This window comes from Larimichthys crocea, chromosome XII, assembly GCF_000972845.2.
Source record: "Larimichthys crocea isolate SSNF chromosome XII, L_crocea_2.0, whole genome shotgun sequence".
Taxonomy (NCBI): Eukaryota; Metazoa; Chordata; class Actinopteri; family Sciaenidae; genus Larimichthys; species Larimichthys crocea.
In genome coordinates this window covers 257,975-266,526 of record NC_040022.1, presented here as the reverse complement: position 1 = coordinate 266,526, position 8,552 = coordinate 257,975, and positions in this window count along the sequence as shown.

Sequence of the window (8,552 nt, the reverse complement as noted above, 5' to 3'; positions counted from 1 at the left end):
TAAAGGACAGGAGCACACAAGGGCTTTTTATGCTCAGCGCTGCAGCAGCGTCGTTTTAAGGGTGGAGGGTGGAGGAAGGAAAGGCAAAGTCCATTTTTTGCACAGGAGCGACCGTTTTTAAACCAGCCGAACAGTTAACTTTAAGCGACATAACGCGCTTCTTGCAGAGGAGAAGCAGAGGTAGGGAAGATGCAAAGACTGTGCTCTTCTACTCATGTTAGCTGCTGGTTTTTGTTTTGCTGTCTTTAGGTTAGACCGGTGAAGTAATTAGAGATGAAGATTATTGCCTTAAGCAGAGGTAGGATCATTTTTAATTAAGACTTATTTGAGTTAGCTTAAGGATCAAACATATATTAGCAAAATATCGTTAATCATACTTGGTGCCAAATATTACTCAAAATCTTTCCTGTATATCACGGCCTCCAGGTTAGCTTTAGATCATAGGTTCGCCGCTCTAAGTACTCTTTTTTGCACAGGATTTCCTGCAGTATACTGACTCAGCAGTAGTAGCTATGTAGCTCAGCACATCAGATGCCCCTCGGATCCTGAGGGTCTGTTAGGGGGTCAGAGTTCAGATCCGCATCCATGAGCCATGTCAGCATTGACCTTTCAAACCATGCATGCCATATCCATCCGCTTCCAGTGCTTACATTCGCTGTATCTCTAATCGAGTCTCAAATGGCACCCTAATCTCTGAACTCCGTAGGGATACTGGACTGCTACATTTAAGACACCTTACGAGGGTGTGAGGGCCCGTGAGCCTGTGCTGTGTTTAATGATGTTTACTCTAATAGAGCATAGGGTGCTTTTTGAGACCAGGCCTCTGTCTATCTCTTCTTACCGCCATACAGCTTTGATACTCTGATATCAACAACAAATAATTGTATTATTAGTAAAAAAAAATTATTCTACTCTAAAGGTGCCACTGTGCAGAGGATGACAAACTCTGTCACATATTATAGTTATTAATCTATTAACGGGGGGTTTGATCGAAGGGAGCAGAGTTGGGGAAGCAGGGGTCGTAGTCTTTGTAATATTATATTATTCTAGTTTCATTTTCTACTTTGATGTGGTTTGTGAGATTGTGTTGTTTTGATCACATCTGAAGCCTCTGAGACGGGAGGAGAGGAAAGAGACAGTGGAGCGCTCGGACGATCTCTCGTGGACATTAACCTCACCTCACTGGTGCCAGAGGTCACTTTGCAGTTTGTCAGCGGGACACTCGACACTGAAAGTGCAATACACACACACACACACACACACACATGCACATACATACATGCATTCACTGTAAGGTTGCTACACTTTTGAGGACTTACTGGCCCGATGCTCTACAGGCAAATGTTCTGTTACGTGTCACAGGAGCTCAACGCAAATACATCCGTCTGTAAAACAATATGAACCATTTACAATGTGAGACACTCTCATAAAACTCAACGACAGCCTCAAATACACTGTAGATTTGAACCACAGCCTCTGACAGTGCCAAAACTTTATTGCAGGACTGTGTTACATTGCACCCCTGTGTATTTTTCAACAATTAGGCAGCTTCATTAACTCTCGTGCGTCAGTTAAATTTACTTCCCTCTTAAGTTATTAAGGACAAAAATGTCCGCTTCCGAAAAACTGCTGTAAAAACTTGCATTTAAAGGGTTAAAATCCTCGAACTGATTGAGTGTTTGGTAGTTTTGAGCAGGGCTGAAGATGTTTAGGAGAATTATGCAGAAACAATTAGGAAGTTTTTATAACATTTTTGTCCTTAATTGCTTAAGAGGGTAGTACATTTTTTCAGTGTTCTATTAATCTATTAGAAAAATTTTAATTTTAATTCCAAAACTTGCCAGGAGAGAGACAGCCAAAATGATGAATGAAAAATGTCGCATGAGGGTAAACTGCCAATCTCTCCTGATCAAACAAATCAAATGATAAAACATAACTGCAAATTAGAAAAGTATCCAAAATCATGCACTTTAACAACTTAACAACTCAAATCCTCTATCCTAGTCGTCTGTTGGCACTTTCAAATTAAAACAGTTTTAAGTGTTACACATATCAGGCCAGTGGAAGGAGGCCTTGAGCACACACTCATATTGTGATGAAATAATGATATCACAAGCGAAATTAATTTAAAATTTTGCAAATTAAGATATTAACCACAAGTGAAGATGATAATCGTCGCGTATGAATTAATTGCTCTTACTTACCAAACTTATCTAAACAGAAAGATTTCCATATTTTAAGCACGAGTTGTGCGGGATATAGGTCCTCATAAGTATAGAAACACATTAATGCTTATATACACAGACATTTATTTATTAATTTGTGCACAAGCACGCACAGAAACACACACACACACACACACACTCGTGCAGTACACACTCACAGCTTCAGATTTGCCCAGTGCAGTGTGGGGATAACTGTGTCCTGTTAAAAGAAAAATCACTGTGTCATGTTTGGAAAAAAAAAAAAAATCATTATAAGTGTTTCTATGGGAGAAAAACAACAAACTGTTTCTGTCGCTGATGTGTCGCTCCTCAATGGAACTTCAAGTACACTGAGCCAGCTAATCGAACACGGAGGACCAGAAGAACTGTTTGAGAAAATGTGAATTTAATGGAATAGTTCTGAGACAAACACACATGCTATAAGCTCTTTACACTTTGCACTCGCTACCAACACACACACACACACACACACACACACACACTAACACTAACATGTACAAGGTTACTGTGTGAGGAGGGCTTACGGGTGGAGTTATGTGCCTGCATGTTTGCGTTATATTCACGTGTGTGTTTGTGTGTTTGTGTATGTGTGTGAGTGTGTGTGTGTGTGTGTGTGCGTGTGCAGTTAGCCTCTCCTCACCCATGCACCCAGTGCCTGCCTGTCCTGCCTTCAGACAGCTCCCAGATCAGCCATGGGGCTTCCAGTATAACCTCCTCTGCATTCCCACGACCATTAAACGGTCGCACTGGGATCAGTTTTAGAGCTAACTGCCCCGTTCATTCCTCAGCAGACGCAGCCATACAAAGATACAAGGACTGTTTTGGAGTCAGTGATTTCAGGCGGATAGTGTGTATTACAAATGAATAAGGAGTTTATGTTACAAGGCTGAGAGGGAAGTCTTTTTTAATTTAATTTCAAAGGTCTGACTCGGTCGTCTGCCTTTTCATTTTGACACACCTGCTCAGATCTGACTTGTCTCAGTCTCAGCCTGTGAGGCTGATTCAGGATCAGCAGAGGGGGCTTATCGGGATAGAGAATAATCTATCGGATCCTTAATGACATCTGGTCTTGAATCAGCACACCCTGGTGTAGCCTGCTGTTCGTTGTGTTCTCAAACTTCCTCAAATCAGACAAGAAAAACAAAAAAAAAACCCTGCTCGCTTGGTCTGCTTGTAAAACTGTTGTGTTGTTGAGGTTTTTGTTTTTTTACATGACATGGTTTCCTCTTTCAGGCGACGAGAGAGGTCGACCCACTTGTACTGCCAGTTAGAATTAAAACGTCTGTTGTTTATGTGGGACAGCATACAGAGAGATTCTGGACAGGTAAATTATATATGAAGAGTTTTCCAGACTGCCATCTTCCTTAACAATATCCTGTTTTCTGTGTCGCCCTTTAACCCGTTAGCTAGAGAGATCTCGTACCTGTCCTACGTTTTACATATATTATTTTGACACAAAAAACAGAGCGATTAAAATCAGCTTTTCTATGGTTTCGCCTCAAGCCCCGTGTTCAGGCAGTGTTGTTTACATGCAAAACATATCCGAGGCTGCCACGGTTGACCGACCAAGGATGAAAGGCCCAAAATGGCAGGATGTTTTACCAGGCTTCGAGAGTTTTCGCTCTGCATCAGGTGTATTTAGGCTCGCTCTTGCATAAACTGCTTATGTGCAGCAGCACCAGTACATGTTAAAGGTTTCTCCTTCTTAAAAGAAGGACGCAAGACAACATAAATTCAGACCAGTTCCTACAACGCTCATGTGATATATTCTATCAGATCCGAGAAAGCCATGCCCCAAAGAGACTAAATTGCCCATCACTTTCTACTGAGCCATGTTGTAATGGGTAGAGTCAGGCTACCAGACCAAGCAAATGCAATGTTGGTATTATTACAGAGTGACTGAAGGGTTTCAGCCATGCTAGCAGTGTCGGTCAACCATTTTGGTCCAGACTGAAGTATCTCAACACCTATTTGTTGAACAGTCATGAAATGTGGGAATGATATCCATCAATATTGATGACTTTGGTATTCCCCGAACTTTCATGTAGCGCCACCATGAGGCCACACTAAAATTAGGCACAGACTTTCACATCTGCTCTGGATGAATTATAATAACTTTTCATCTAGGATCAGGTCCAGATACCTGCAGAACTAATGACATTCCTATCAGCCTCAGCCTTAGACAATGCAAACATCATGTTCATCGCGTGCATGCTTGCATTTAGCTCAAAGCTGTGCAGCACAGAGCTGCTGGCATGGCTGCAGACTGTCACTGTTGTAACATGACTTTGTCCATTTCAAACTGACCTGAGGACTGTTAAAAACAAAACAAAAAGAAAACACACACACACACGCCAGAACACAAACTCAGGAGAAAAGATGGAGAAGTTAGTGACATTTTATGTATTTCTTAGTTGATTCGAGTTTGCGTTTATGCTGCGTATAGTGACAAAGATGGAACGAAGTCCCTTAAGAGGAACACCACAAAAACAAAAAGATCCAGAATATTGGTAAAAGTAAAGATGAATATTTTATTATTGTTGTTGTTGTGTTTATTATACGTGTAGCAATGACCTGGCAAAAGAGCAAAAAGTTTTTATTTTTTATTTTCAAGGAGTGTATCTTGCAGGCATTGTAGCAGTTTGCTTTGAGGTGAAACTATTCCCGACAGAGATGAGGAGAGTAAATAGCAACCGGCCGTTACTCTGTGATGAAAGTGAAAAATGAAAGCGAGCAAAGACAAATGTGCAGCTGGAACCTGAAGTAGCATTAACGAATAAAAATCCCCCCCTGAAAATGTGGGTCGTAACTTCAAAACACCTGAAAGCGTTGTGATTGGGTGACGTGTTTAAGGGTCGAAGGTGATCAACTGTTTTGAAATCTGTGTCAATGGGCAGCTTTTTATCCTGCTCCATACCTCTGAGCCCTATCATGAGATACTTAGTCCTCAACAAACACACACACCACACACACACACACACATGCATGCAGAAACATGCTGGCACTCACATTTGTCTTTCTATACACAGGCACACTGACTGTATAACTCTCACAGCTCACACTTACAGACACACACACACACACACATACACAGCTGCCAGCCAGTTTCACTGTATACTTTATAATGTAAACCTCCAACTAACAGCGGTCTGACATGGACACATGCTGTGAATAAAAGCACACTTTTACTTACATGATATAAATATGATTACCTATATCTAGAGAGAAAGAATATTATATACAGTATAATAATTAGAAAATAAAGAGTCACCTTTTCAAAGTGCCTGTGGTGAGTTCATTTTGTGTTTGTGTGTGTACGTGAGTGAACGACGTGTGATCTGCACTTACACCCTGCACACACACACACACACACACACACACACACACACATATATAGATAGATAGATAGCAACATAATTCAGTGGTCTTTTCAACAAATCAACACTATCTTATCTTTAGCAGAAACCTCGCCACACACCAACATAAACCTGCACAATATTGATGAGAAAACGTCACACACACACACGCGGTAGATGTGCATCAGCTGTGTGCTGTGTCAACCGTTCTGATTTAGCCGCCCGATAGATTACTCCTCTGCTTATCTCCACAGCCACCACACAGATGTCTGAATGAAGGAAAGAAAGAAAGAGAGCGGGGAGGAAGATGAGAGTTAAGAGGGGAGAGAAAAAAGTTAATGAGGAGACCGGAGGATGTGACAGATTTGAGGTGTTTGAAGGTGGAAGCGTGGAGAGGACTATGTTTACATGACATTGTGTGTGTGTGTGTTTGGGAGGTGTACATGCACATACAAATGAAATCATGTGTATGTGTTGCTCTCCATCTGTTTATTTGTCACTTTTTTCTAATCAGATTGTAACTGAAACGATGCATCTGATAGTATTCCCGCATCGATGTGAGGCTGCTGCATCATTCATGTACAGTATTTATCCATGTGTCACATCAAGTGGGCTCCATCTGCTCACAGAGTGCGTGTTGCAGGAGCCGCTGATCAAATGATTCTGAGGAATTATGGGTGCAGCTCACCACGAAGGCTTACAGAACCTTCAGTGTTCATCATTTAAAGTAGTAGCTCCCAACCTGAGGACCCCCGCAAGGGGACTGTAAGATAAATCTAAAGGGTTGCAACCCCATCATATGGGAGGAAAACTATTTTCCAAACTATTCAAATTAAACAATATGCTCAACTCACATAGTGCCCATGCAACATGAGGAGTCACAAGCAAAAAAAGGGTGGGCAGCGCTTACCTTAAGCTCAAACTAGACAACACTGAGTTTGCATTCGTTCAAGAGACAAGGATTCCCACGTCAAGACCTGTCCATCAATACTGTTGATGAGTGAAGAACCTGGGTGCGTTCCTGGACTATTGATATGAATATCAAACATCACAGCAGGAGCTTGCTTCTGTACAACATCAGGGCGATCTGCACTTTGTCTGCCACCACTAGTACAGTTCAAGACTTGGTACCACAGGACAGTACTGTTTCTTTCTACCAGGTCATGATCCAGCATCCTACATGATCACGTTTTGAGTCAATCTTCTGCTACAGACTTAAACATCACCTTTTCGGACTATATGTTAATATCTTATCCTAAGGGTGTCAGTATGCTTCACCCAAAGTGTTTGTTGGATGATCAAGCAGTATCTGAATTTCCCCGTCCCTGCACCCTTTCAACAATCGAACGGACCATCTGACAAGCACTTCATGCAGAAATTCATCAGGTTTGCAGAGGTGCAAAACTTAAAAACACTATAAATACCTTGCTGTAAAGATAATGTGCACCTTTAAACAATCTCCCTTCTCTATGAGGGACAGCCTTTCAAGTGTGGCCAATCAAAACTGCTATCGTCAGCACCAATGTGGTTGGCTGAGACAAACTAGTTTTGTTCAGCATACTCTGGCCTTGACACTTGCTAAAGCCTGATTTAAAGGAATTCAAAGAAATGGGCTCTAATGTGATAATAATGTGACGTGTTTTGACATGTGCCATGTTTCTGAATTTGACTTTGTTTGCGTTTAAATGTTGTACATATGCAGCCTAATTTGTTTCAGATATGCTGTTGTGTATTATTGGAATATAAAGTAACAGCAAGACTATAAGAGTATGTATTGTGAAGAGGAAGGATTCAGTGGAGAGCTCAGATTCACCTGATGAATATTCATAACTGTGACGTCACCGATGGAGCTCCACGTCGTCGTCATAGAGATTAGAGTGGATGACAGGATTATGGGAGACTCTCCGGCACACTGGGATTGGCTGCCACTCTGCTTTTGTTCCTCTTAACTGTCTTTATGTGTGCCATTTTGTCACTCACTCGCTCCTGACGCACGTCTCTTCTGTTGCGCAGAGATATTGTGACCATCGCCCACGTTTTCCTTTTTCCCCTTTTCACCCAGGCTCTCTCTGCCATTTTTTTTTTCTTATCCTTGATCCTCTTAGCCACATTTTTCTGTTTTGAAACTCCACCCTCCCATCGAGCAGTATGGTACTGTAGTAATTGCTTTCTTCAGCTCCATTGGCCCAATAAGAGAAAATGGCCCCTTATGCTAATAGCCCATAAAAGACACTGAGCATTTCCCAGCAGGAAACCCACATCAGATTATTTTATAGTGCTGTAGCAGAGCGTAATGTCTTATCTCTATGTACTCTAAAAATAAAACTGGAGTTTGTGCAGATTTCTTCTGAATATCAAAGGTCTTTGCAGTGACTCAGTAGTTTGTTTGGGACAAGATATGACACACACATCTGGTAAAGTGACATAGAATTGTTATATTATACCAGGCAAGCTTCTAATGTTACACAAATACAAGTGTGTGTCTGTGTCAGTGTGTGTCTGTGTTTGTGTCCCAGTTGGAGGTTGCTCTAACAGCTGTTTGTGACAAAATGAGGCTCTGAGGGAGAGTTCCTGCCAGCTTTGATGTCCTAATGATCTATCTATCTATCTATCTATCTATCTATCTATCTATCTATCTATCTATCTATATACATACTAGACTTTTAACTCAAGGCCACAAACATGCAGGCACTAGATGACAAGTCAAGGGACTTTCAAGTCATTAGGATTTATCATCTGGGAACCATGAATGTCTGTACAAAATTTTGTGCCAATAAAAAGTGGTGGATCAACTTAAAAACCAACATAGGTAAAAATCCACAAAATGTTTTTCCTTCATCACATGATTTGTCAACCCAGACCGGGTTGATAAATCTTCAACCAAGTTGAGCTTTTGAGGACAAGAGACATTTCTGCTCTGTGAGAAGGGCAAACCAAGTGAAGAGCACTCTGAACCATTGTCACTGACAAA